The sequence below is a fragment of the Chiloscyllium punctatum genome, chromosome 16, assembly GCF_047496795.1.
Source record: "Chiloscyllium punctatum isolate Juve2018m chromosome 16, sChiPun1.3, whole genome shotgun sequence".
NCBI lineage: Eukaryota > Metazoa > Chordata > Chondrichthyes > Orectolobiformes > Hemiscylliidae > Chiloscyllium > Chiloscyllium punctatum.
In genome coordinates, this window is record NC_092754.1 from 77,957,429 (window position 1) to 77,983,598 (window position 26,170).

A 26,170-nucleotide genomic window follows, 5' to 3' on the forward strand; every position below is an offset into this window, starting at 1 on the left:
GGATCGTTACATGGACTATGTTGATCAGGGTGTAGAAACATTCACAGGATTCCAGGATGTCGTACATTTAACAATAGTTGTGGGATCTGGAGAATATCACAGTGATAGGGAGGATGGCATGGACTGGAGAATATTACAGGGAAAGGGTGGGTAGTATGGACTGGGGAATGTTGCAAGCACATGGAAGATGATATAAGCTGAAGAATGCTGCAGCAATAGAGAGGAGTATATGGACTGGAGGATGTTGCACGGACAGGGATGAAGTTGTAGACTGGATACAGTTAGAAGGAGAGATGAATTTATGCACTGGAAGGTATGTCAGAGAGAGTGAGTGGTGTGCATGCTGCAAGATACGACAGGGATAGGGAAGCTTGTCGAGACTGGAGGAGAGAGTGATAGAGAGTCTTGTGAGAGACCAGATTCACTTATGAGCATAGGATGTGCTACAGTGAGCAGAGCGTTTTGCAGATATAAATGAGAATACAATGGCCACAAAGCAGTCACACCTATACATAGGTATATAGGAACTGAAGGAATTGAAGGGATTACACAGGCTAGGAGTGTTGTATGCAGAGGAGGAGATTAACCTGATAGGAAAGCTTTTAGAGACTCAACAACGTTAGGAAATAATGGGGATTGCAATGGTGAGAGCAGGTTTCAACGATTCGGAGGATATAGACCTGAAGGAGCTTTGACAGATAGCGATGGTACAGTAAAGGGAATTGTAGTGGCTTCCCTTTCATAAGCAATCCATAAGCACTTAAAACAGCCTGTTTGACATATACATTATCTCTCGCCCATTCATCAGACAGCGCTGCAAATACTTCACTGGCTCTGCCTACCAGCTTAGACTGAACTAGCATTACCCAGAAGACCTCGGGCCACTCAACCTGTCTGTGCAATTTTTCAAATGAAATACAGAGTTCCTTGACAGTCGAGTCACAGGTAGTTAGGATAGAGAAGAAGGCGCTTGGTATGCATTCCTTTATTGGTCAGAGTATTGAGTACAGGAGTTGGGAGGTCATGTTGCGGCTGTACAAGACAGTGGTTAGGCCACTTTTGGAATACTGCATGCAACTCTGTTCTACTTCCGATCGGAAGGATTTTGTGAAACTTGAAAGGGTCCAGAAAAGATTTACAAGAATGTTGCCAGGGATGAGCTATAGGGAGAGTTTGAACAGGTGATGGTTGTTTTTCCTGGAGAGTCGGAGGCTGAGGGTGACCTTATAAAGGTTTATAAAACCAAGAGGGGCATGGATAGGGTAAATAGACAAAGGCTTTCTCCTGGGGTGTGCGAGTCCAGAATTATAGGGCGAGGTTTAGGGTGAGAGTAGAAAGATATAAAAGATAAAAAGGGGCAACTTTTTCACGCAGAGGATAGTACATATATGGAATGAGCTACCAGAGGAAGTGGTGGAGGCTAGTACAACTGCAACAGTTAAAAGGCATCTGGATGGGTATATGAATAGGAAGGGTTTAGAGGGAGATGGGCCGGGTGCTAGCAGGTGGGACTACATTGGGTTGGGAAATCTGATCTGCAGGATGGGACCATGAATGGGTTGTGGAACCTGGAGGATGTTATGATTTGAACAACAGGTAATGTTTGATTGGATCTTTCAGCCAATCTTACAGATGGTACAATTGCAACATTTAAGAAGTATTTGGATGGATATATGAATAGCAAGGGTTTGGAGGGAGATAGGCCAGGTACTGGCAGGTGGGACTAGATTGGGTTGGAATATCCTGTCGGCATGGCTGGGTTGGAATGAAGGGTCTGTTTCCATGCTGTATATCTGCATGACTGTAAGATCGGCTGAATGGTCCAATCAAAAATTACCTGTGGTTCAAATCATAATATCCTCCAGGTTCCACAACCCTGTCCCATCCTGCAGGTTCAATGAATCCCGGAACCTCTAACCTTCTGCAAGTCCCACGTCCCTTCCGACATTTGTACCATCCTCCAGGTTCTGCAGCCCTTCATACCTCGGAACATGGCCCAGACTCTCCAACTCCTCCTTCCTCTGCAATGTTCCCCAGAAGAGCACTGGAGGATGGTGGGGGTTACAGAGATATGGAGGGACATCAGGATGGGAGGATATTGCAGACATTAGGAATATAGGGACTTGAGGAGGTTTCACAGTTTATGAGTGTTGTAGGGACCGGAGGAACTTACAAAGATAGGGATAGTTTTAGATTGGAGGATTCTGCAGAAAACCTTTACGTGGTTAAATACAGGATTCTTAGCAGCGTGCAGGAACAAAGGGATCCTGTGTCCCTCAGGTTCCCACCCAAGTTGACAGGCTGTTAAGAAGGCGGATGGTGTGTTGGCTTTCATTAGCAGGGGGATTGAATTTAAGAGGTGTGAGATTTTGCTGCAGCTCTACAGAACCCCAGTTAGACCACACTGCGAATATTTTGAACAGTTCTGTTTGCTTCATTATAGGAAGGATTAAAGACAGTGCAGAGGAGATTTAGCAGGATGCTACCTGGACTGGAGGGCATGCCCATAGAAGGGAGGTTGTGGAAGCTAGGGCTTTTCTGATCACAGCGAAGGAGGAAGAATGGTGACTTGATAGAGGTGTACAAGGGAATGAGAGGCATAGATAGAGTGGAGAACCAGAGACGACTTCCCATGGCGAAATGGCTATCACAAGGGGACATACGTTTAAGGTAATTGGCGGAAGGTTTAGCTTAGATATCAGAGGGATATGGGCCAGGTGCTGGCAGGTAGGACTAGATTGGGTTGGGATATCCTGTCGGCATGGAAGGGACTGGTCCGTTATTTACACAGAGTGTGGTGGGTGCGTGGAATGGACTGCCAGCCGTGGTAGTAGATTCAGACACATTACAGACATCTAAGCAACTCTTGGATAGGCACATCAATGAATAGTAAAATGTAAGGTATGTCGGTTCGTTTCACCTTCAGAGTAGGATAAAAGGCCAGCACAATATTGAGGGTGGAAGGGCTTGTACTGGAATGTGCTATTCCATGTTCTAAATAGCAAGGGGTATGATGGCAGCAAGAGGTTTCGGGAAGTGGGAGAGGATGCGATCTGAATGAAGTGACACAAATAGGAGGCGTTGCTCAGGTTGTATGAGGTAACAGAGACAGCAATGGTCTGATCTGGAGCAGATGACCCAGACTGGGAGAATTGTGGGGACTGGAGGTGCTTTTACAGGGAGGGAGGAGCATAGAGCCACAGGAGGTTACAGAAATGTGGAGAGCTGTCGGGCCTACAGGAGTTCATGGAGATGGGGAGGTTGGGAGGAATGGAGCAGTTTACAGGGATAAGGATGTTGATAGGATGGGGTGTTTTACACAGGCAGGAATGTTTCAGGTGAATGGAGCTGAGTACAGAGATAAAGTGGGTTGTACAGATTGGAAAAACAAATAGACGTATGGAGGGTAGTCGTGACTGAAGATGTTTATAGACACAGGAAGGCTTAGGTTCTGCAGGTTATTTAGATAAAGAGGGTGTGAAATCAGACAGATTCTCCAAGTGACAAAGACAGCAATTTTGGTTGGAGACAGTTTCACAGATTAGGGAGCATTAGTAACCTCCTCCAGTTTGGTCAGAGTGGGAAGGGTTGAAGGGGAGGGTGATGTTTACACATGGAAGAGCTGGAGAAGACTGTGGAAATGAGTAGATGGATGGAGACACTGGAGGAGCTTACATTGACAGGGTAGGTGCTGGCAATGAAAAGATATCACATCGATAGTGGGTCTTGTAGGAACTGTATTGAAAGAGTCACAGACATTGGAATGACTTCTGCAGATTGGGAGTGTTACAGGGACTGAGAGGATTGTAGGGTCTCCACAGATTGATCGTGTCTTTAAGAATATGTAGATACGAAATTCTTAAACCCAATGAATGCAGTCTTCATTTCAAGACCAGAACCTTATTATCCCTCATCAGCCAAGGATCCCTAACCCTGCCAGCTTTTCCCTTTTCCCCAATGGGTCATACTGGTCCTGGATTCTTGAGATCAGAATTTGAAAAGCCCCCCATTTGCCAGTTGCTCCTTTTCCTTCAAACAGACTCACCCAATCGATTAGAATCATAATATGGAGGTGCTGGTGTCGGACTGGGGGTGTACAAAGTTAAAAATCACCCGACACTCGGTTCCATTCCAGCCGGTTTATTTGAAAGCACTAGCTTTCCGACCACTACTTCTTCATCAGGTGGTTGGGGAGCACAATCCTAAGGTACAGAATTTATAGCAACAGGATGACAGTGTCATGGAATATAACATCAAACAAATTTAGTTTCAGCCTTTCATCTGTTACAGTGATCACCAGCGCTTCCAAAGCGAGTTGGATTATAACTGGGCGATGTGCAATTTTAATTTCACAGCATTGACGCTGGCCAGATCCTGCAGAATGGCCCCAAAACTGACCTTGTTCCAGTATTCCTCTTCAATCTGTGGACCTGCTGATCTTTTTCCATAACTATGTTAAAACGAAGACAGTTGTGGGCACTGGACCCAAAGTGCTCTCTGAATGACACTTCAGTCACTTGCCCGACCACGTTTTCTGAGGGGAGGTCCAGTGTTGCACCTGCCTGAGTAGAGTAGGGCCCTCTGCATATTGATTTAGGAACCTCCCTTGGACACCTTTGAAAAATTGCTCTCCGTCCAGGTCTTTTTATACTCTAGATGGCCCAGTCAATACAGGGAATATTAAAATCTCCAGCCTGCACTTCTCTAATATTCCTATAGTTATCTGCAATCTCTCTATACATCTGCTCCTTTGGTATCTGTTGGGTCTACAACAGTCTACAATACAGTCCCAACAAAGTGACCACCCCCCTTCTTCTTTCGAACTTCTAACCATGTGGAATTTTAAATGAATATATGTTTTAATAATTGGAATTAACAATCCATAAATAAGTATTGATAAAAATCCAAACACAGAGAAAGACAACAGTTCACTCTCATGTGGTCTGCAGGACATACTCACAGCAAAGTGTGTGCCTCTCAATGACCCTGTGAAATGGGCGAGCCAGCTGCTTCGCTCAAGGGCAGCAAGGGATGGGCAATAAAGGCTAGTCAGCCAGAGACATCCACATCCCATACCTGATTTTTTTAAAAATCCATTTAGATCGGTCCCAGCACAGTTCCAGTGGAACAATGTCCTGGCCAATCACGTTGGTAGATTTATGGACAGGGCTTTAAACTGACAGAGAGGATGCTGGGGCAGGGTTCAGGTGAAAGGAGCTTTCCAAATCCAAAGAGAAAACATGAAGCATCAGAGCAGCGTGGGAATGTGACTGAAGACAACAGAAAGGAACAGGATGGGACAAAGTTTAACTAAACTGTAGATCAGCAAATCCATTTGTGACAGGGAATTGTGGGAACGAGTAAATTATGTTTTTTATTAATGGACAAAGTCTCTGCACAAGGTAGATTGATTTGTGACACAGAGATAAAAGAGATTTAGACACCAGAGAGATGTGGTTACAGGGTGAACAAAAGGTGGAACGTAAATATTCAATGGTTCACAACCTTGTGCAAATTCAGGCAAAATGGACGACGCTAACAATAATGGGTAAGAAAGGCATTACAGAGAAAGCATTTGGCATCAGATCATGAAGTAGAGTCAGGCTGAATGTAATTTCTGGCTACTACATGCCAAGGACACAAACAGCAGAACAGTTTTAGACCACCCACCGAACAGCATTTCATGGCTCATCACTGCAATAAATAGGAATTCATTGGAATGTTTAATACAGGCATGGGGAACATTTAGTGAAACGTCAATATTCACAAAGTCTGGGACAATCACACTGACAACAGTGATATTGGAAGGGGAGTTCAGAGAATTTTTTTCAGTGTTTCTTAGAATAACACATTGTGCAACTGGCGAGGGACGTAACTGTCTCAGAGCGACTTTGTGTGATAAAACTTCGTGAATGAGTAATGTCACCTGGAGAGATCCTCTGGGAAATTGTGATAAAGTGCAGTTTAAAGAAATGTAAAGTTTTAAAGTGAATCACAGAAAGGACAAGCTACAACTAGAAACAAAAATAGCCAATTACATGAGTTTGAGAGGAGAACTGACCAGGATAAACAGGCGAAACAGACTGAAATATGTGCCTGTAAATGAACAGTGGAAAACATTTGAAGGAACAGTGTAAAATACTCAACAAAAGGACATTCCACTGAAACAGACAAAAACTCAGCAAGAAATCCCCTTTGATCCCTCACTCAGGACAAAATGGATCATATGAGATTATGAGGCTGAGAAGATCACCACAAAGTACTTAAAATCCTGAAGTGAGAGAGAGTTTTAGAGTAAGTTTTAAAGGGATTGCAATGGGTCTGCTAGCAGGAGGGGGGGCAATGGGAAGGGGAATCGTTGTCAGGGTTTATTGACATGATACGAACATGGAGAGGTGAAGGTGCTGGAGGTGGTGGGAGTGTTACAGAGAGTGGTCAGGGTCTGAACGGTGTTACAAAGCCAGTACGGATTGCTGCAGCTGGAGGGGTTTGCAGAGGTAGAGAGGGACATATGTATTGTTATTGATTCATTCATGGGATGTGGGTGTCACTGCCTGGACCAGCATTCTATGACCCCATGCTAATTACCCAGAGATTGTTGGGGCCCTGGTGGATAAATATAATACTTTGCTGGCCACAGGTGAAGTGCTGAATGACTGGAGGATCACTAATGTGGTTCCTTTGTTCAACACGGGCAGCAGGGATGGGCCAGGTAATTACAGAGCAGATAGTCTGACAGCACGGGGAGGGAAATTATTTTGAACTACTGTGAGGATGAATCAACACTTGCAAAGGTAAGGATCAACTCGGTTTAGTCATCACGGATTTGGCAGAGGAAGATACTGTCTGAGGAATTCAGTTCAGTTTTTTTTTAAATGGTGCTTTAGTATATTGATGAAGGCAGTGCAGATGATGTGGTTTACATGGACTTGAATAAGTCCTTAAACAAGATCCAACATGGAAGGCTGGTCCAAAAGGACTGGGTTCCAAGGCAAGTTGGCAAATTGGATGCAAAATTGGTGGACAGAATACTTTCACCGGGTGTACCACAGAGATCTGTGCAGGAACCATTGAACATTAATAACTCGGATGTGAAAGCAGAAGGTATCATCAGTCGGTTTGCAGATGACATGAAAGGTGAGGGTGTTGTTCACAGCGAGGAGGATGGTCTCCATCTGCAGTCTGATGTCGATCGGATGATAATCTAAGCAGAGTTTAGTTCTGATTGAAGTGAGGTAATACTCTGTGCGAGGTACGATAAGAGAAGAACAGACAAAATGAACGGTAGGTCATTGCGGAGTACTGAGGAATACAGGGACCTTGAAGGACAAGTCCATAGATCCCTAAAGGTGTCAGCACAGGGAGACAGGGTGGGAAAGGCACCTCAACTGGGAGCAGGAGATGGATCCATATCCTGGTGGGGTGAATTGCTCGAGCTGCTTGAGAGGGTATAACCTTGTTCTGGCAGGGTGTTGGACCTTAAATAAACGTAAGGCCAGAAAGAAGATTGAGGCTGGTGCACGAGTTAAAGACAGCAATTTCAGCAGACAAGGCAGGCAAGAACATAGCAGGGAATGGGGGAAAACTGATGATTAAACTGCATTTATTTCAATGTAAGGGGTCAGACAGCTAAGGAAGATGAACTCAAAAGCATGGATTGGAACATGGGACTGGGATATTATAGTTATTACAGAAACACAGCTGAGGGAGGGGCAGGACTGGCAGTTCATTGTTTAAAGGTAGAGATGCTACAGGAAGGCGAGGCAAGAGAGGACGTGTGGTGGTGGGGTTTTGATTGCATGAATCATCACAGCAGTACTTAGAGAGGATATTCGTGTGGGATCGCCCAGTGAAGCTATGTTCGTGGAACAGAGAAATAAGAATGGGTCATCACTTTGATACGATAGGACTGCTGACCCCGAATAATCTGTGGCAGACTGAGGAACAAATATGTCGGAACATCTTAAATATCAACCATAATAATAGGGCTGGAATGGCACGGTTTTTGAACTTTCCAAACCTAGACTGGGACTGCCAGTGTTCAGTGTTTAAGGGAGGAATTTGGTAATTGTGTTCCAGAAAACTCCCAATCAATATGTAAATAGCCTGAAAAGAGAAAGGGGCAAAACCTGACCTCCCCTTGGGAATTAAGGTAGGGAAAGGGACTGAGGTGTGAGTGGGAAAGCATTTTGCCAAAGTGACCACAGTTCTAGTAGTTTGAAATTCAGCTTTGGAAAAGGACAGGCCTGGTCCACAAGTGCAAGTTATAAAATGGAGCCTGACCAATCTTGATCGTATTAGCCAGGAACTTTCAAAATGTGATTGGGGAAGGGAATTATTTACAGGGAAAGGGAAGTTTGGCAAGTGAGAATATTTTAAAAGTGAGATAAACTGATCGATCACCACCAGCATGTTCCTGTTTGTGTGCAGCTCAATGCTGACAGCATTCGGAAACACTGGCTGTCCATTGAGGGTCTGGTCAAGGAAAAGGGGGCACATGTCAGGTATAGCCAGCTGGATCAAGGGAATCCCTGAGGATATACAGGGACTGTTGGAATACACTTTGGGTGGAAAACAGGAATGGAGAAAGGCTAAATGAAATAGCCTCAGCAGAGAAGGAAAGGGGAATCCAAAAGTGATTGTATCAGTATATTAAGAGTGTATAAGTAACTCAGGACAAAATAGTGTCCATTAAAAATCAATGAGGCCATCGATGTTTGGAACTGCAGGATATTTGCTAAGATCCTAAACAATTTTTTCATTCCAGAACTTACTGTGGAGAAAGACTGGGGAACTCAGGGAACAGGAGTAATACATGAGACCGCAATTGGAGTTCTCTGCAATTCCAGTCTCTCTGCTACAGGAAGGATGTTGTCAAACTTGAAAGGGCTCAGAAAAGATTAACAAGGTATTGCCCGGGTTGTTGGTGAATAATCTGGGGTTACTGTCACTGGAGAATCGGAGACTGAGGGGTGACCTTACAGAGGTTTAATAAACATGGGGGCCATGGATAGGGTAAGCATTCAAGGCCTTTTCCCAGAAGTTGGGGAGTCCAAAACTGGAGGGCATAAGTTTAAGGTTAGAGGTGAATGGTTCACAGAGGGACTGAAGAGACAGCTTCTTCACACACATGGTGATGGGTGTATGGAATGAGCTGAAAGAGAAAGTAATGGAGACTGACACAATTACAACATTTAAAAGGTATCTGGATGGGCATCTGAATTGTGAGGGTGTAGACGTATATGGGCCAAATGCTGGAAAAGGGAATGGATTTATTCAGATCTTCTGGTAAGCCTGGACGAGTTGGGGACTGAAGGGTCTGTTTCTATGCTGTATATCTCTATGACTTGAAAAGAGTGCATGTTATAAAAGAGGTGGTGCTGGAGGTTTTAAAACACAAAGCCATGGCAAGTTCCAGAATCCGATTAAATGCATCACAAGGGTAGAGCTTATACAATTAATGTTAAGGCTTCGGTTAGTGTTTTAGTGCAGAGGGACCTCCGGGTTCAGGTACATAATCCTTGAAGTTTGCATCACAGGATGGATAAAACAGTGCTTGGCATGCCTGACTATTGCTCAGTCCATTGAGTGGAGGATATGGGACGTCATGTTGAGATTGCACAGACATTTGTGAGGCCTGTTCTGCAATACTCTGTCCAGTTCTGGTCGCCCCAGTTATAGGGAGGATATTATTAAGCTGCAGGGGGTTCAGAAGAGATTTACCAGGATATTGCTGGGTATGGAAGGCCTGAGTTCTGAAAAATGGCTGGATAGGCTGAGTCTTTTTTCACTGGAGCCTGGAGGTTGAGACATGATGCTATAAAGATTTATGGAAAAAAAATGAGGTACATAGATCAATTTAATGGTAGTTGCCTTTTCCTCAGGATGGGGGAGTCTCAAGAGGAGGGGCCACATTTTTAAGGTTAGAGGGGAGAGGTGTTCAAAAAAAAAGATATGGGGCAATTTGCTACACAGAAGGTGGTTTGAGTGTGGAATGAACTTCCTGAGAAAAGGGTTGATGTGGGTACAATTACAACATTTAAAAGATATTTGGATAAACAGGTGAATAGGGAAGAGTTGGAGTGATATGGGCCAGCAACAGGCAGCTGGGAAGAGTTTAGTTTTAGATTATGGTGAGTATCAACTGAAGGGTCAGTTTCCATGCTGTATGGCGTTATGACAAGAATATGGTTTGATTCCATTATTGAAGAAAGGATCAGGGCTGGGTCCACTGATGTGCATCATCGACATAAACAATTTGGTTGAAAATATAGGAGTGATTGTGCGAAAGTTTGTTGATGATCAATTGAATGGTGTCGTGGGCAGTAAATACGGTTATCAAAGGGGATACTGACCAACTGGGCCAGTGGACCAAGGAATGAAAGATGGAGTTTAATTCAGCTGTTGGATTTTGTTAAGACAAACCAGGGAGGACTAATACAGTTAATGGAAGGGCTCTGGCCAGAGTTGTTGACCAGAGAGAGAAGAGAGAGAGAGAGAGAGAGAGAGAGAGAGAGAGAGAGAGAGAGAGAGAGAGAGAGACCAGGGGGTGCCAGTTACATTGTTCCTCGGAAATGGCATCACAGGTGGACAGGTTGGGGAAAGCGACATTTGGCACATTTGCCGACATTGGCCAGCACTTTGTTACATACGTTGGAGATATTTGTAACATTGTCCTAAATATTTCACTTGGGCAGAGGAGGCCAAGGGGTGACTCTAAGAATGGTGAATAACCAACGGTAGGTGAGTCCTAAACAGGAGGTGAGAGAGCAAGGATTTAAAGAGGGAGCTGAGGGGGAACATCATCCACAGAGGATGGTGCATAGACGGAATAGACTGCCTCAGGCACATGGAGAAACAAGAACAATTACAGCATGGAAAAGACATTTGAGCAGGTACATGGAGAGGAGAAGGTTTGAAGAGATAAGGGCCAAAGGCAGGCAAATGAGACTCATTCAGTTTAGGTAACATGGGCAGCATTGAGGAGTTGGACCACAGGTTCTGTTTCCGTGCTGTATCACTCTGTATCCAGCTAAAGCGGATTAGTGTACCAAAATAAGGCATGTTGTAGACACTGAAGCAAGTTACAGCGATAGGGATGGTTGTCTGGAATGCAGTACATTTCAAATATGTGGAGGGACTATCGGGAATGGAGCAGGTTACAGGGATAACTACTGTTATAGGAGTTAAAAATGACTGAAGACACTGGTGCACAAGCCATGCCACAGATACAGTGTTGCAGAGTAATGAATCTTAGTACAGTGTTGGAGGGAGAACGCAGAACAGAAATATCCCAGGCAGCATTCACAAACTCTCGTCGGAGACCTACTCTCCCGTCTGTTGTACTGATGCTCACTAAGACAGCACAGGACTGAATTGATAACTATGAACTCCCGATGCTGTCTCAGTGCAACATCAGTTAAAGTAGACGTGGTGATTGAGCATGGGGTGTAACTGTACTGTACTGTGCTCCCCCTCCAGCACTGTATCTATGTCATGTCTTGTAAGTGATGTTTGGAGCCCTCTCATTGCTCTCTGCTCTGTGCACTATGAGTGATCTTACCTCACTGCAGGATTTATTGAAGGCTCCAGATCTCCCTTCCCTTTGTCTCTCTGGCTGACCAACTATCTTCAATGAGGTGATGGATGAGACACACAGCAGTTGGGAAGTCTATTGAGTCAGTAACTTCTTGAGTACCTACAGGAGACAGAGAGATAGACAGAATGGGAAATTAGACTGATGCAGTGAGGGTTACACAAGGAGAATGGAAATGAGCCCAAACAGATATCTGGAAAATCCCAAACTCCATCCCAGGCCGGTGCTGTTGCGTCTCTCTGGAGTGGAGAATTCTGTTAGCTCAGGATCTAGAGTAGCTGCAAGAGTGAGAGACGCTGACAGAGGCAGCAATTAGACCCACACAGTGAGGGTTACTACATGGAGAGAGACTAAGTGATATCACTGGAGTGCTGGAAGACTTCAGGATCACACAGTCATGTTAGAAGAATGGGTGTAGCTTCATGTATCAGTGCTCAGGGATTAGCAACCAGTGAGCAGCTGAAGTGATGGTGTAATAACATTATTGTTAGGGTATTTGTCCAAAACCTCAGCTAATGTTCAGGAGAGGCAGGTTTGAATCCCACCATAACATATGGTGGAATTTAAAATCAATAATTTTAAAAATAGCAATGAACAACCGTTAAACAAATATGAAACCATTGCTGATGTACAAAAATCACAATCCCTTCGATTAGATTCCCTACAGTGTGGAAACAGGCCTTTCGACCCAAGAGTAGCCCACTCAGACCCATCTCCCTCGACCTAATACACCTAACATTATGGGCAATTTAGCATGGCCAATTCACCTGACCTGCACGTCCTTGGACTGTGAGAGGAAACCGGAGCATCCAGAGGCAATTCACGTTGACACGTGGAGAATGTGCAAACTCCACACAGTCGCCCGCGGCTGGAATCGAACCTGGGACCCTGGTGCTGTGAGGCAGGAGTGCTAATCACTGAGCTAACGTGCCGCCCACTTGCCCTTTCAACAACGAGATCTGATCATCCTCACGTGGTCTGCATGACATACCCACAGCAAAGTATTTGCCTCTCAATGGTCCTCTGAAATGGCCAAGCAAGCTACTCAGCTCACGGGCAGCTAGGGATAGGCAATAAAGGCTAGTCAGCCAGAGACACCCACATCCCCTACCTGATTTATAAAAAAATCCAATAGGATGGTCCCACTGGAACCGTGATGGGACCAGTGTCCTGGCCAATCATGACAGTAGGTTTATGGACAGGGCTTTAAACTGACAGAGAGGATGCAGGGACAGGGTCCAGGTGAAAGGAGCTTTCCAAATTCAAAGAGAAAAGGTGAAGCATCGGAACAGTATGGGGATGTGACTGAAGGTAATCAAAAAGGAACACGATGGGACAGCGATTAACTAAAACTGTACTTCAGTGAATAGGTTTGTGACAGGAAATTGTGGGAGAGTAAATTATGTTTTTTTTTCAATGGACGACGTCTTATCAATAAGGTAGATGGATTTGTGACACTGAGATAAAAGAGGTTTAGATAACAGAGAGACATGGTTACAGGGTGAACAAAAGGTGGACATAAATATTCAATGGATCACAACCTTGCGGAAACTCAGGCAAAATGGGTAACACTAACAATAATGGATAACAAAGGCATCACAGAGAAAGCATTTGGTCTCAGATCATGAAGTAGAATCAGTCTGAATGTAAATTCTGGCTACTACTTCCCAAGGACACAAGCAGCAGGATAGTTTTAGCCACCAAAAAGCATTCCGTTGCTCATCACTGCATTACACAGGAACTCATTGGAATTTTTTAACAAACACATTGTGATAATTTTGGGAAACATCAATATTCAAAATGTGGGACAGTCACACTGGCAAGAGTGATATTGGAAGAGGAGTTCAGAGAATTAGTTTTCAGTGTTTCTTTGATTAACAAATTGTGCAACTGGCGAGGGACGTAACTATCTCAGAGCGACCATTGTGTGATGAAACTTCGTGAATGAGTAATGACACCTGGAGAGATCCTCTGGGAAATTGTGATAAAGTGCAGTTTAAAGAAATATAAAGTTTTAAAGTGAATCACAGAAAGGACAAACTACAAGCAGAAACAAAAATAACCAATAACAGGAGTTTGAGAAGAGAACTGACCAAGGTAAACAGGCTAAACAGACTGAAATATGTGTCTGGAAATGAACAGTGGAAAACATTTGAAGGAGCAGTGTAAAACACTCAACAAAAGGACATTCCATTGAAACAGATTAATCCTCAGCAAGAAATCCCCATCGGTCCCTCACTCAAGTAAAAAGGATCATATCAGATTATCGGGCTTAGAGGATCACCAAAAAGTACTTAAAATCCTGAAGTGAGAGAAAGTTTTACAAGTAAGTTTTAAAGGGATTGCAAAGAGTCTGCTCGCAGGAGGAGGTCAGATGGAAGAGGGAATAATTGTCAAGGTTTTATGTCACAAAAGGAACTGGGAGAGCTGAAGGTGCTGGAGGTGGTGAGAGTGTTACAGAGAGGGGTCAGGGTCTGAACGGTTTTACAAAGCCAGTACAGATTGCTGCAGCTGGAGGGGTTTACAGAGGTAGGGAGGGATATATGTATTTTTATTTATTCATTCATGGGACAAGGATGTCACTGTGGGACCAACATTTTTTGCCCCACTGCTAATTACCCAGAGTATAGCACAGAGTCAGCCATATTGCTGTGGGTCTGGTGTCACGTGCAGGCCAGACCAGGTTAGAATGTCAGATGTCCTTCCCTAAAGGACGTAAGTGAACCAGATGAGTACTTTCTACTGGTCAACAATGCTTTTATGGTGGCCTCACCAATGTCCTGTACAGCCACAACATGACATCCCAACTTCTACTCTCAATGCTCTACCCAAAGAAGGTAACCACCCCAAACGCCTGCTTCACCAACCTGTCTACCTGTGACACCACTTACAAAGAACTGTCCACCTGCATCCCTGGGTCTCTGACTGACAACACTACCCAGGGCCCGAACATTTTCTATACAAACCCACCCTGGTTTGTTTCACCAAAATGGAACACCTCACCTTTATCTAATTAAACTCCATCTGCTATTCTTCAGCCCACTATCCCAGTGTACTATTTGAACTGTTGTATCACAGATAACTTTCTTCACTGTCCACTTTACCAACAATTTCAGAGTCACTCAAAAAAGTTACTTCCCACAAAACCAATATTCCCATCCGAACCATTTATCCAAATGACAAACAACAGGGGACCCACTCCACCGAAAGGCAACATGTCTCCCATCACCCTCTGTCTCCTACCATCAAGCCTAATTTTGTATCCAGTTCACTAGCTCCTCCTGAATACCATATCCTTTTACATTGATCTGAGCTTATTATCCAGTTTACCATACAGAACGTAGAACACAGAACAGTACAGCACAAGACGCTTCGGCCATGATGCCATGCCCATCTTTTACCTGACTGGAAGATCAAACTAACTTACATACCCTTCATTTTGCCGATCCAAGAGTCTGTTAAAGTGTCCCGTTCCACCCACCCACCACTCTCTGTGTAAAGAACCTCCATCTGAAATCTCCCCTTACCCATCCTCCAATCACCTTACAATTATGCCCCTTGTACCATGTATGCCATGGGATAAAGAGGTCTCTCACTGTTCACTCTATCTTTGCCTCACACCATCTTGTTCACCTCTACCAAATCACACCACACTCTTCTTCACTCCAATGAGAAAAGCCTTAGCTCCCTCAACCTTTCTTCATAAGACATGCCCTCCAGTCCAGGTAGTATCCTGGTAAATCTCCTCTTTACCCTCTCTAAAGCTTCCATATCCTTCCTGTAATGAAGGGATCAAAACTGAACACAATATTCTAATTGGGATTGAAACAGGGCTGTATAGAGCTGTAGCATAACCTCATGCCTTTAAAACTCAATCTCCCAGCTAATGAAAGCCAATACAACATATTCTTTCTTAACAACACTATAAGTTTGGTGGCAAATTTGATGGATCTCTGGTCATGAAATCCAAGATCCATCTGTTCCTCCACACTATTCAGCATTCTGCCTTTACCCCTGTATTCTGCATTCAAGTCTCACCTTCCAGAATACATCACTTCACACTTTTCCAGATTTGACTTCATCTGCCACTTCTCAGCCCAGCTCTACATCCTGTCAATGTCCCATTGCAACCTCCAGCAGACATCCACACTATTCACCACTCCACCAACCTTCATGTCATTGGCAAACTTACCTACCCACTCTTCCACTCACACATCCAAGTCATTCATAAAATCACTAAGAGCAGAGATTTTTTGACCTCTCCCTGCAGAAAACCACTGGTCACTGAGCTCCAGGCTGAATTATTTCCATCTGTCATCGCCCTCTGTCTTCTAAGGACCAGGATTTCTGTCTCCAGACAGGCAGGTTTCCCTGTATCCCATGCTCTGTACTTTCTCAATGAGCCATAAATGTGTTTTGTCACATTCTCAAAGGATTCAATAAGATTTGTGAGGCATGACCTGTCCCTTACAAAGTCATGATGACTTCCTCTAATCAAACTATGGTTTTCCAAGGAATCATAAATCCTGTCTCTTAGAGTCCTCTCCAATAATCTGCACATCACAGACAGAAGACTGACAGGTCTGTGATTCCCAGGATTATCTCTATTCCCTTTCTTGAACAACGCATGGCTGATTCACCTAACCTGCACATCTTTGGGCTGTGGGGGGAAACCGGAGCACCCGTCGGAAACTCACACAGACATGGTGAGAATGTGCAAACTCCACGCAGACAGTCGCACGGGGCTGGAATTGAAATCGTGTCCCTGGTGCTGTGAGGCAGCAGTGCTAACCACTGAGCCACCGTGCTGGCCCATGTAACTCTCTATAGCCCTGCTTCTGATCCTTGGTTCCTCAAGCTTAAATTAGCTTCCTTCTTCCTCTTGACTAGATGTTCTCCATCCCCTGGAACCATGTCAAATGCTTTGCTGTAGACAACGCTGACTGCGCTGCCTTCATTTATCGCTTGGTCAACTCCTCGAAGAGTCAATCCAGTTTGTGAAACACGGTTTCCCACTCACAAAGCCATGCTGACTATCTCTAATCAGCCCTTGCCTTTCCAAATATATGTAACTCCTTTCTCTCAGAATCTCCTCCAACAACTTACCTAGCACTGGGCTCACTGGGCTGTGATTTCCTGGCTACTCACTGCAGACCTTAAGTGATGGAACAGCATTAGCCACCCTCCAGTCTTCCGGTCGCTCATTGTGTGTATTGATAAAATAAATATATGTTAGGAACACTGCAATCTCTTCCCCAGATTCCCAAAATATTCTAGGATCGACCTAATAAGCGACTGAGGATTGATTTACCTTTATTTGTTTTCAGATTCCAACACTTTTTTTTCCTTTGTTGAGGATTCTTTCCAAGACATCACTATTTATTTCCCCAACTTCCTGAGCTTCCATGTCTTTCTCCACAGTAAATTCTGACAACACTATTTTGTCTAATATCTCACCCACCTCCGGACAGTTAAGGTGCCCTATTCTTTACCAAATTACTCTTTAGCCCTGATTGAAACTTGTGTAAAGTTTTCTGAAAATTCAAATAAATCGTATCTTCAGTCCAACCACTCCTACACCCGTATCTACTCTGCCATTTATATTCACAACAATAAAAATAAAATCCAACAGGCTCAAAAACACATCCTCTTTTTTATTAAAAGTGTTTCTAAGGGTCCAGTTGTTGTTCATTGACATATCCTTTCAAACATATTTCAGCTCCTGACCTACTATAGGCTAACACTGTTTGGTTTCAGACTGGCAGCAGAAAGGGTTATGGGAGTTCATGTTTATATCATGGTAATAGATGTTTTGGAAATAAGCAGGGTCGTGGGGACTGAAGGACATTATGGAGATAGGGAGTGATGTAGGGACTGAACGAGATTATGGACACAGAGTGCAGTGGTGACTGAAGAACATTATGGAGATAGGGAGTGCTGTGCGGACTGTATGAGATTATGGACACAGAGAGTGCAGTGGTGACTGAAGAACATTATGGAGATAGGGAGTGATGTGGGGCCTGATAGGGGCCAAAGAGATCTGCAGGGCTGTTGGGCCTAAAGGAGGTAGCACAGATCAGGAGGATGATGGGGATTGAAGGAGGTTACTCTGAACGGGAGGGTCATTGGGTCAGGATGAGATTATGGAGATAGGGAGGGTCGTGGGGCCTTTTGGAGGTTATGGAGTTAGGGAGGTTTGTGGGGAATGATTCAGGTTACATAGATAGGAAGAGTCGTGGGGACTGAAGGAGTTTATGGAGAGAGGGAGGGCTGTGGGGACTGAAGGAGGTTATATAGATAGTAAGTTTATAGAGAAGCACAGGAAAGAAGAGCAGGTATTGGCCACTTGACCACAGAGTCGGTCCCACCATTCAACATGATCACGACTGATCATTAACCCAGTACAGTATTCCTTCTTTCACACCTTACTCTGATATTATAGTGACTACTGGCATTTAGTGATACAGTGGGCTGTAGTAACTGGGATGGGGGTGGGGTGGGGGGTGTCTTACAGAGATAGGGAGGGTTGTGGAAGCTGGGACAGGTGACAGAAACAGGGTGGGTTTTAGGAAGGGGAGGACTTTACACAGATTTGGAGGAATGCAGGGATGGGACGTGATAACAATCACAGGGAAGATTTTGGAAGCTCGATCTGAGACGGGTACAGCTGAGAACAGAAGTGCGTCAATCAGTCAGGACAGGTAGGGACAAGGTAGGATTAATAAATTAAACTGCATTTATTTCAATGCAAGGGGCCTAACAGGGAAGGCAGATTAACTCAGGACATGGTTAGGAACATGGGACTGGGATCTCATAGCAATTACAGAAACATGGCTCAGGGATGGGCAGGACTGGCAGCTTAATGTTCCAGGATACAAATGCAACAGGAAGGATAGAAAGGGAGGCAAGAGAGGAGGGAGAGTGGCATTTTTGATAACGGATAGCATTATAGCTGTGCTAAGGGAGGATATTCCCAGAAATACATCCAGGGAAGTTATTTGGTGGAACTGAGAAATAAGAAAGGGATGATCACCTTATTGGGATTGTATTACAGACCCCTCAATAGTCAAAGGGAAATTGCCAAACAAACTTGTAAGGAGATCTCAGTTATCTGTAAGAATAATAGGGTAGATATGGTAGGGGATTTTAACTTTCCAAACATTGACTGGGACTGCCATAGTGTAAAGGTTTACATGGAGAGGAATTTGTTAAGTGTGTACAAGACAATTTTCTGATTCAGTATGTGGGTGTACCAACTAGAGAAGGTGCAAAACTTGACCTAAACTAAGGAAATAAGGCAGGGCAGGTGAGTGAGGTGTCAGTGGGGGGTCACTTTGGGACCAGCGACCATAATTCTATTCATTTTAAAATAGTGATGGAAAAGGATAGACCAGATCTAAAAGTTGAAGTTCTAAATTGGATAAAGGCCCATTTTGACGGTATTAGGCAAGAACTTTTGGAAGCTGATTGGAGGCAGATGTTCGCAGGTAAAGGGATGGGTGGAAAATGGGAAGCTTTCAGTAATGAGATAACAAGAATCCAGAGAAAGTATATTCCTGTCAGGGTGTAGGGGAAGGCTGGTAGGTATAGCGAATTCTGGATGACTAAAGAAATTGAGGGTTTAGTTCAGAAAAAGAAGAAAGCACATGTCGGGTATAGACAGGATAGATCGAGTGAGTCCTTTAGAGTATAAAGGAAGTTGGAGTATACTAAAGAGGGAAATCAGGAGGGCAAAAAGGGGACATGAGACAGCTCTGGCATATAGAATTAAGGAGAATGCACAGGGTTTTTACAAATATATTAAGGACAAAGGGTAACTAGGGAGAGAATAGGGCCCCTGAAAGGTCAGCAAGGCGGCCTTTGTGTGGAGCCACAGAAAATGGGAGAGATACTAAATTAATATTTTGCATCAGTATTTACTGTGGAAAAGGATATGGAAGATATAGACTGTAGGGAAATCGATGGTGACATCTTGCAAAATGTTCAGATACAGAGGAAGAAGTGCTGGATGTCTTGGAACGGTTAAAGGTGGATAACCCCCCAGGACCTGATCAGGTGTACCCGAGAAATCTGTGGGAAGCTGGAGAAGTGATTGCTGGGCCTCTTGCTGAGATATTTGTATCATCAATAATCACAGGTGAGGTGCTGGAAGACTGGAGGTTGGCAAACGTGATGCAACTGTTTAAGAAGGGTGGTAAAGACAAGCCAGGGAACTATAGACCGATGAGCCTGAACTCAGTGGTGAGCAGGTTGTTGGAGGGAACCCTGAGGGACAGGATGTACATGAATTTGGAAAGGCAAGGACTGATTAGGGATAGTCAACATGGCTTTGTACGTGGGAAATCATGTCCCACACACTCGAGTGATTTTTTGAAGAAGTAGCAAAGAAGATTGATGAGGGCAGAGTGATAGATGTGATCTATATGGACTTCAGTAAGGCATTCGACAAGGTTCCCCATGGGAGACTGATTAGCAAGGTTAGATCTCATGGAATACAGTGAAAACTAGCCGTTTGGATACAGAACTGGCTCAAAAGTAAAAGACAGAGAGTGGTGGTGGAGGATTGTTTTTCAGACTGGAGACCTGTGACCAGTGGAGTGTCACAAGGATCAGTGCTGGGCCCTCTACTTTTTTATCATTTACATAAATCATTTGGATGAGAGCATAAGAGCTACAGTTTGCAGATGACACCAAAATTGGAGGTGTAGTGGACAGCGAAGAGGGTTACAACAGGATCTGGACCAGATGGGACAATGGGCTAAGTGGCATATGGAGTTTAATTCAGATAAATGCGAGGTGCTGCATTTTCGAAAAGCAAATCTTAGCAGGACTTATACACGTAATGGTAAGGTCCTAGGGAGTGTTGTTGAACAAAGAGACCTTGGAGTGCAGGTTCATAGCTCCTTGAAAGTGGAATCGCAGATAGATAAGAGAGTGAAGGCGGCGTTTGGTATGTATTCCTTTATTGGTCAGAGTATTGAGTCCAGGAGTTGGGAGGTCATGTTGCGGCTGTACAGCACATTGGTTAGGCCACTGTTGGAATATTTTGTACAATTCTGGTCTCCTTCCTATCAGAAAAATGTTGTGAAACTTGAAAGGGTTTAGAAAAGATTTACAAGAATGTTGCCAGGGTTGGAGGATTTGAGCTACAGGGAGAGGCTGAACAGGCTGGGGCTGTGGCATCGGAGGCTCAGGGGTGATCTTACAGAGGTTTCAAAATTATGAGGGACATGGATAGGATAAACAGACAAAGACTTTTCCCTGGGGTTGGGGAGTCCACAACTAGAGGGCATAGGTTTAGGGTGAGAGGGGAAAGATATCAAAGAGACCTAAGGGGCAGCTTTTTCAAGCAGAGGGTGGTACGTGTATGGAACGAGCTGCCAGAGGATGTGGTGGAGGCTGATACAACTGCAACATTTAAAAGGCATTTGGATGGGTATAGGAATGGGAAGGGTTTGGAGGGATATGGGCCGGGTGCTGGCCTGTGGGACTAGATTGGGTTGGGATATCTGGTCGGCATTGACAGGTTGAACCGAAGGGTCTGTTTCCGTGCTGTACATTTCTATGACTCCACCACTCATGGAGGTTATAGAGATAAACTGTGTGATTGCATCTGGAGGAGGTTAAAGGCATAAAGGTTTGTAGTTATCGTAGGAAATTACATCATTTGGGACCAGCAGAGTTTACAGAGACTGACTGCATTTCAGAAACAGGAAGAGTTCATAATCATCATTAGAAATGCAGAAACTAATTTATGAGAGAAGCAGGGTCACTCTGCACTGTGCCCAGAGACAAGGAGGAGTCTTACAGCTGCAGGAGGTTACTAAGGTACAGGGCTTTTTTGTTGTCGTGACGGGAAGGTTACAGAGATCATGAAGGTAGTAGGAGTTCAAAAAAGTCACAAAGACAGGGAGGTTTCTCAGATCTGGAAAGGACTACACTGACCAGGGTGGCTTAAGGAACTGAAGAGTTGTTTTTCTTCAGTTAAGGAGAGATGTGACAGAACCCGGGATTAATGACAAAGGCAGAAACTTGGAGAGTTGTAGTGGTAGGAGGAGCTTACAGGGATAGGCAGTATTGTAGGGGCTGATAGAGATAGGGGAAGTGGTATCGATGAAACAGACAATGGAGAAACTGACAGACATAGGGAGGGTTCTGTGGAACAGATGAATTTAGACAAGATGGTGATAATGAAGCCTGAGAATTTTCTCATGTTCCTTGCCCAGCATTGTTCCTACATCATGCCCTCAGGGTCTGAATTAAAATCCACTTACTCCTCCCTGTGCTGTTTACTGTGAGTGATCTTACCGGCTGCAGAATTTACTGAAGGCTCCAGATCTCCCTCTCCATCTCGCTGGCTGACCAACCGTCTTCAATGTGGTGATGTACGAGACAGGAATTGGGAATTCTGCTGAATCAGGGACATCAGGAATACCTACAGGAGGCAGAGAAATAGACAGAATGGAAAATTACACTGATGCATGAATGTTACACATGGAGAATGGCATTGAATCCCACAGAGATCTGGAAATTCCTAATGTCCATTCCTGGCCTGTTCTGCTGCGTCCCTCTGGAGTGGCTCAGGATCTGGAGGAGCTGCAAGAGCGGGAGACGCTGACAGAGGTAGCAATTAGACCCAAAAGTAAGGGATATCACATGCAGAGAGACTGAGTGATATCAGCAGTGTGAGGATCACACAATGGTAACATCAGAAGTGGTTCTGACCAGTGAGCACTGTTACAAGTACTCAGGGAAGACTGAGCTATTTTATTGAGATAGGCTCCCCAGGTATCAGGATTATGCAGTGTGCTATAAATGGACACAGATGTGAAGGGGGACAGGTCTGACGTGAATGGAAATTCCCAAGTCCAAAGAGAAAGGTTGAAATATTGGAACACGATGGAGATGTGGATGAAGACCAACAGAAAGAAACAGTAAGGGACTGAGTTTAATTAAAATACGACATTGTCAAAGAGATTTGTGACAGGAAATTATTGGTTAACATAAAGTAAATGCCATTTCTGCCCCTCACAATTCCTCACACACCACAAATGATATCACTTCCGCCCCTCACATCATCACGAATGTCACACACTCAGTGACTTCCATGCCCCCCGCCCCACTGCCGTGTTTGCCACCACTTCCGCCCCCACCAACGCCGCGCACTTGCATTCTGCTGACAACCCCCCCAGGTCTCACTGTCACCATCCCTGCCCCCAGAACCCTGAGGGGAACACCACCCCTACTCATGACTCCATCCCCATTCCCCCTAACACCACACCCACTCCAGTTACAGGCTCCGTCACCTCCCCCAGCTCCACACCTACGCTTGGTCCCAGCTCCCAGCCCTGCCGAGTTTTCACCATTCCCCCTGACCCCCCCTCACTGAGGACGAATGATCAGTCCTCAGCAAAGGCCTCACCTTTATCCCCCTCCATCCACACATCAATTAATTCAATACACGCCGTGACATCGAACACTTCTTCCACCGCCTCCGCCTCAGAGCTTACTTTTACAATGAAGACTCCCACCCACCTTCCAAGGACCCTTTTGCCCACCTCCAACATACTCCATCCACCTGGACACCCCGTGCTGGCCTATTACCTGCATTCGATCTCTTCATTTGCAACTGCCGCTGACACATTAACCGCCTCAACCTATCTACCCCCTCCCCCACTCCAACCTCTCACCCTCACAACGTACAGCCCTCCATTCCCTCTGCTCCACTCCCGACCGCATCATCAAACCAGCAGATAGAGGGTGTGCAGTGGTAGTCTGGTGCGCTGACCTCTACACTGCTGAAGCCATGATGCCAACTCGAAGACACCTCCTCCTATCACCCCCTCGACCATGACCCACCTCCCATCACCAAACCATCATCTCCCAGAGCAGACAGAACCTCATCACCTCAGGAGGAGATCTCCCACCCACAGCTTCCTATCTCATTGTCCAGGATCCCCCACTGCCCGGTTCTACCTCCTTCCCAAGATCCACAAGCCTGACCATCCTGACCGACCCATTGTCTCAGCATGCTCCTACCCCACCGAACTCATGTCTGCCTACCTCGACATTGTCCTATCCCCCAGTCCAGGAATTACCCACATTCGTTCGAGACAACACCCATACCCTCCACCTCCTCCAAGACTTCTGTTTCCCTGGCCCCCAACGCCTCATCTTCACCATGGATATCCAATCCCTCTACACCTCCATCCTCCATGACCAGGAGCTCCAAGCCCTCCGTTTCTTCATCTCCCGATGTCCACAACAGTACCCTTCCACCAATACTCTCATTCGTTTGGCTGAACTTGTCCTCACACTTAACAATTTTTTCTTCAAATCCTCCCACTTCCTCCAGACCAAAGGGGTAGCCATGGGCACCCGTATGGGCCCCAGCTCTGCCTGTCTCTTTGTTAGCTACGCAGAACAGTCCATCTTCCGTAGTTACAATGGCACCACTCCCCACGTCTTCCTCCAATACATTGATGACTGCATTGGCGCCACATCGTGCTCCCTTGAGGAGTTTGAGCAATTCATCAACTTCACCAACACTTTCCACCCTGACCTTAAATTTACCTGGACCATCTCTGATACCTCCCTCCCCTTCCTGGACTTCTCCATCCCCATTAATGACAACCGATTTGACACTGACATTTTTTAATGAACCTTCCGACTCCCACAGCTACCTCGATTGCACCTCTTCCGAGACTACCGCCTGCAAATTTGCCAACCCGTATTCCCAATTCCTCCACCTCCGCCGTACCTGTTCCCAGGAGTGCCAGTTCCACCACAGAACACACCAGATAGCCTCCTTCTTTAGAGATCGGAATTTCCCTTCCCACGTGGTTAAAGATGCCCTCCAACGTATCTCGTCCATATCCCACACCTCCGCCCTCAGACCCCACCCCTCCAACCATATCAAGGACAGAACGCCCCTGGTGCTCACCTTCCACCTTACCAACCTTCGCATAAACCAAATCATCCGCCGACATTTCCGCCACCTCCAAACAGACCCTACCACCAGGGATACATTTCCCTCCCCACCCCTTTCTGCCTTCCGCAAAGACCGTTCCCTGAGTGACTACCTGGTCAGGTCCACCCCTCCCAAAATCCCCTCCCTTCCTGGCACCTTCTCCTGCCACTGCAGAAATTGCAAAACCTGCGCCCACACCTCCTCCCTCACCACCATCCAAGGCCGCAAAGGAGCCTTCCACATCCAAAGTTTTACCTGCACATCCACCAATATCATTTATTGTATCCGTTGCTCCCTATGCGGTCTCCTCTACATTGGGGAAACTGGACACGTCCTAGCAGAGCACTTTAGGGAATATCTCTGGTACACCCGCACCAATCAACCCCACTGCCCTGTGGCCCAACATTTCAACGCCCCCTCCCACTCTGCCGAGGACATGCAGGCCCTGGGCTTCCTCCACCGCTGCTTCATCACCACCTGACGCCTGGAGGAAGAACGTCTCACCTTCCGCCTCGGAGCACTTCAACCCCAGGGCATCAATGTGGACTTCACCAGTTTCCTCATTTCCCCACCTCCAGCCTTCCAGCTCAGCCCCCCATGACCTGTCCTACCTGCCTATCTCCCTTCCCACCTATCCACTCCACCCTCGTCTCTGACCAATCACCCCCATCCCCACCCCCATTCACCCATTGTACTCTTTGCTACCTGCCCCCACCCTCCTCTCTGACCTATCACCTTCTTCCCCACCCCATTCACCTATTGTACTCTTTGCTACTTTCTCCCCATCCCCACCCCCTCTCATTTATCTCCCCACTCTGCAGGCTCATGGCCTCTGTTCCTGATGGAGGGCTTTTGCCCGAAACGTCATTTTCCTGCTCCTCAGATGCTGCCTGACCTGCCGTGCTTTTCCAGCACCACTCTAATCTAGACTCTGGTTTCCAGCATCTGCAGTCCTTGTGTTTACATTATTGGAGGAGAAGGCAAACGAGATAAGGCATGTTGTAGACACTGAACCAAGTTACAGGCATAGGGATGGTAGTCTGGAATGAAGTACATTTAAAATATGTGGAGGGACTATCGGGAAGGGAGGAGGTTACAGCGATAGGATCTGTTATAGGAATTAAAAATTATTGAAGACACTGGACCACAAGACATGCCACAGATACACTGTTGTAGAGTAGTGAGTTTTAATATAACAGAACTTACATTGGTGTGGTGATTGAGCCTGGGGTGTGTGTGTGTACTGTACTCCCCTCCAGCACTGTATCTATGTCATGTTGTGTTAACAGATGTTTGGAGCCCTCTCATTGCTCTTTGCTCTGTGCACTGTGGGTGACCTTACTTCACTACAGGATTTATTGAAGGCTCCAGATCTCCTTTCCCTTTGTCTCTCTCTCTGGCAAACCAACTGCGTTCAATGTGATGATGCACGATCCACCCCGCAGCTGGGAAGGCTATTGAGTCAGGACTTTCCTGAGTACCTACAGGAGACAGAGAAATAGACAGAATGGGAAATTAAACAGATGCAGTGAGGGTTACACATGGAGAATGGCACTGAGTCCCACAGAGATATGGAAAATGGAGCGATATTAAGTGATAGTCCC

The 26,170-nt window shown here is 45.5% G+C and overlaps 1 long non-coding RNA gene across 3 annotated transcripts in view; it reads right to left on the bottom strand.

Annotated features, from left to right (window-relative positions):
• LOC140487214 (uncharacterized) overlaps nucleotides 1-25,962 on the bottom strand; it is a 58,896-nt gene extending 32,934 nt beyond the window's left edge. For 2 of the 3 annotated variants that reach the window (XR_011962771.1, XR_011962769.1), the window contains exons 1-3: nucleotides 25,773-25,893; nucleotides 21,905-22,031; nucleotides 11,564-11,698 (exon numbers count right to left, since the gene is read on the bottom strand). This is a non-coding gene — a long non-coding RNA (uncharacterized lncRNA). The other variant, XR_011962770.1, reaches the window with a different exon arrangement.
• Nucleotides 25,963-26,170: the final 208 nt, after the last annotated feature.